Here is a 4,345-nt window from a genome sequence, read left to right on the forward strand (position 1 = left end):
TATATTTTCTTCGTCTCCAGCAACGTCCTCTAAATTTGATCCCCTACATCTACAGTGTTACCAGATTTCACAATACATTTATATTATATTTTTTCTAGACGTATACGTAATAAAATATTCTTTCTATGCTGTGAAAAATAAATTAGAAACTAATTGTAATAATTACATTTTGTAAGCTATCTGTCTATCTTCATATTTACGTATATATTTTTTACGTATGTATCAAAAGATTCGTCTATCTTCATGTCTGGCTCTAGCATGACAGTGACGCGCGGCCGTCGCAGCCGCCATTGAACGGGTTCAGGAGCTTCCCAACAAGCGCAATAGAGAACAGAAGCATGTGCTGCACAGTGGATAGCCAACCATCGTCTACCCTCCAAATGTAGCGGATGAAGGAGACCCTGTATTTTTTACCGGAGGGTTTAGCGGGCATTGTTGGACGCGTACCGAACGTCTGCATCCGCTATATTTAGAGTACATGACGTTTTACCGGCTCTTGTTGGAGATAGCCTAAAATCAATACTTATGTCCCTTCTAACTTAACTTGTAGTATGCAATGAGGTACTATAATCTATTTAATTTAGATGAAAGTTGTTTTTTCTTTACTAATACACACAAATTTAGGCCCCTTTAGGCTCACTCCAACGGGACGCATGCAAATCGGGCAGCCATCTGTACTTTTGGCTGATGTCTGTAGTTTAACTGCTCAGCCATACGCTAGATCTTTCCAACAGCACAGCCATCCATATGTTCAGCTGGAATGGAGTGACGCTGGGGCCAGTGGTCAGTCAAGAATGAAGAATTTAGTTGCCGGTCATAGTACCAGGCAATATGGCTTTTCTCTCTCCTGCCTTACATTTTGCCTGACCTGTTTAGCTGCTCCGTTGAAAGAAGGATTATACTGTTACAGTAGGTCTAGGACAGCTATTTTAGCTTTACCTGGCCGGATGGATGCTCCGTTGGAGTGAGCCTCCAACTAGGCAACGACTCCTATCGAAGGGAAAGACTAGAAAAGGGTGAGAAGCTCCTTAAAAAACAACGGAAGCTCGAAGCTAGAAATACCGGCTCCTCTCTCGTATTTTCTCTTCCTCAGATCTACATCACAAAAGTTGTAAAGGAGTTGGGTTTTTAACCAAACATAATAATCTTTATAGAGATCTTCCTAAAATTAATGAGAGAGTTGTTAAATGGCATCGCTACCTGTATCCTTTTACACATCAGCCGGCGGCAGATTGCTCCAAAAACCGTAACCTTTGGGTGGGAGAAAATCGAAAATACTCTTCTTCTGCTAACAAGAAAGATGACCAACAAACTAATAAAGTCCACTTCCTATCCAAAAGCTTAAACCTTTATTAGAGCTTCTAGATAGAGATTTGGAGCAACAGCCCAAATCCGACGCGGAAACGCATCTTCCTTTAAATATTTGCCGACTAGTGTTTTGCAGCCTCATCCCACCCGTCGTCATCCCGGCGCACCGCTTCCGCCGCGCGCGCCATGGACGACTGCACACATCAGCCCATGCCCATGCTATACATGCCCATCCCGGAGCTTGCTTCTCCCGCGCCGGTGCCAGTGCTACCCGCCGCCGCGCCGCAAGAAGGCACCGGCGACTCGGAGTCCGACGCCCCCGCAGCAGGGGACCGTCCCTTGGTGGTAGCAGCTGGCTACGCCGAGGACGACGCTGAGTCCTGCAGTGGCGATGGTAGCAGTCGCGCTCCCGCCCCTGCTGCTAGCGTCGTCGTCGTTGACGACTTGGCCGGGGAGGGTGACGAGAGCGAAGTCGACAGCAGCATGGCCGTCCCGTGGTGGCTCCGGACGACGGTCCAGGACGCGGCGGGTGGTGGCTGCGCGCGGCCGCAGGCGACGGCGGAGGCCGGGGCGGCGGCTGCTGTGGCCGGCGGCGCCAGCCACGCGGCCGAGAGCAACAGGCTCTTCTGGGAAGCTTGCATTGCGCATGGATACTAGCTGACTCATGACGTGACGACCGGTAGGCAGTAGTAGCCGCCGGCCTGCCGCTCGCTATGGAGGGCGTGGCCGGGGCATCCCCAGACCGCACCCAGGTAGATGTAGATGTAGAAGATGCGGTCGGGCCATCGGGGTCGGGGAACATTGCTTGGCCTCGTCCTGCGCTGCGTGCCATTCCATGACGTCAGGCAACTCACGTCATCATATTGTCTCATATCGCTTTGCAAACTTTGTGCCTGTCCATGAGTTCTTCAAAGAATCCAAATGTGATGATACACATGTATCCTATGCTGAATGAATCACGTACTTGAGACTTCAATTCTGAGTAAAATACAGTAGCAATTCTCAAACTAGACACGTTGTGTCACATGAGTCTCTAGACTTAGAAAATTAGAAAAAAAATAGGTTATGTAATCTGATCGACTCGTGTAAAGCTGTCCAAAACCAGATCTGTTTAAACCGGACGTGGCTAATGAAAGTTCGAGAGACCTATGTGACACAACATACCAAGTTGGGTGATACAAGTGACTCCAACTAGGGGTGGATACAAGCTGCGGCCCACCCGGTCTATGGCCTAGGGCTTAATCCATATGTTTCTATTTATATTTGTTGTCTCTAGACTAAAATATATTAGAAGAACAGTAGATTTAACAAGCTGGTTTGAGGCATGATTGGATCCTAGATCTGCCCCTGACTCTAACGTGGCATGCTACATCGACGTCCGGTTTGAGCAAACTCGGTTTTGGAGGGTTTTGGATGGGTCGCCAAGTTTCAGCACCTGTTTTTGTTTTTCTGTTTTCCGAGTTCGGTGACCCAAGTCACACATCATGTCAAATTCGAGGACCACTACTGCATTTTACTCTAAATTTTGTGCTGAAAGAAGTGGTCTACGTGGTCTACAAATGGACTTGTGATGCATCGTTTTTATAAGTTTAGAGATGTGTGGTATATCCCTAACAAATTCAAAAACTTAAAAGTACATTTTAAAAGTTGGTGGTTACATCTCTTGATAAGTTCTGCATTTAACTCAATAAAAAGCTATGGCCAATCTAGAAGGAACCAGTTGTTTTCTATCATCAATGTGACTAAGATACGAGAAACTAAGATGTTTTTCATTGTCATCATTAAGAAAAAACATAAATCCAAATTTAAGTACAAATGAAAGAAAAAGTCTCTGACCTGAGTGGTTGAGTGCATAACATCCGTAGACTCACCTCGTGGATCCTAGAATAGCTTTTTAGCCTTTTGATTGGGAAACTCAGAAACGCAGCTGGAAGTGTCTTTTCAAAGTTGCTGTTTTGATTTCTGCCTTCCGAATGCTAAGTATTTGTCCAGTTCGGTTCTGTTATGTTCTGTTCTAACGTGTAACAAGAACTATTATATAGCATAAAACTCATCATTAAAATCAAAAGCTGGAATAGCTCAGTTGGTTAGAGCGTGTGGCTGTTAACCACAAGGTCGGAGGTTCAAGCCCTCCTTCTAGCGTTTTTTGTTTCTTTTTTAGATTTTAGAAAAAATGAACATCATTATTTTTTATATTTTAAATTTTTGCTCTTCTTATTTATTTTCTAAAACTTAAGAGTCTCATGTACATGTTTTATTTTGCATTCTCTGCCATCATTTTTTTGGTTTTGTTTATTGCCAACTTTGGATTTTAAATGTGTCGCGCACATGTTCTGGAACCTTTTTTTTTTTGTCTCATCTCGTTTCAAATATTATCACCAATGTACAGTGTTCCAAAAAAATATATGACCAAATTACAAAACTTCCTTGAGGTATTATGAGGCTCTAGTAACTTAGGGGCGGTTTGATCAGCTTTTTCTGATAATCTGGCTGTGTGGAGAATCTGACTATGCAGAGAATTGGGTATCATTGCGATTATGTGTAGAGGTAGATGAAGGTGTTCATAGGGTTTAGGATCTAGAAAGTGGCGGATTCCTACTATTACAATGACTCAACCGATTATGTGTATATATCGGTTTTAGATGGTTTTCATTATATCTGCATACATTAAGGTGAAACCCCTCTCTATATTTTAAAATTCCTGGGGTGAGTAAACAAGCGTGTGAAAACAAGTAATTAAGAGTGTGATGCAAATATAGGAGTGGTAATGGATCACGATAAATATTTTTTTACAATAAGTTAAAGTTCTTAATTAATTTGAGTTAAAAAATAAATAAAATAAAGACTGATTCTAATTTCGATTTTATATTTAAATTTTATAGTGTGAAATCTAGAGAACATCATATGACATGGCTTGGACAAACAAATAAAAGAATGTGATTGGGCATTATGGGATAGGAAGGAGCGTCTGTGGCTCCTTCGTTGTTTAGTGGTGGTCAATCACACTTAGAGCTCGGTCCTCGGTTCGATGCTAGTC

At 43.3% G+C, this 4,345-nt stretch overlaps 1 non-coding gene across 1 annotated transcript; it reads left to right on the top strand.

Moving 5' to 3' along the window:
- The first annotated feature begins 3,376 nt into the window (after nt 1–3,376).
- Nucleotides 3,377–3,450, top strand: TRNAN-GUU (transfer RNA asparagine (anticodon GUU)). The gene has a single exon. It is a non-coding gene; the product is annotated as a tRNA-Asn (tRNA).
- The last annotated feature ends 895 nt before the right edge of the window (nt 3,451–4,345 follow it).

This window comes from Zea mays, chromosome 8 (genome assembly GCF_902167145.1).
Source record: "Zea mays cultivar B73 chromosome 8, Zm-B73-REFERENCE-NAM-5.0, whole genome shotgun sequence".
Classification (NCBI taxonomy): Eukaryota; Viridiplantae; Streptophyta; class Magnoliopsida; order Poales; family Poaceae; genus Zea; species Zea mays.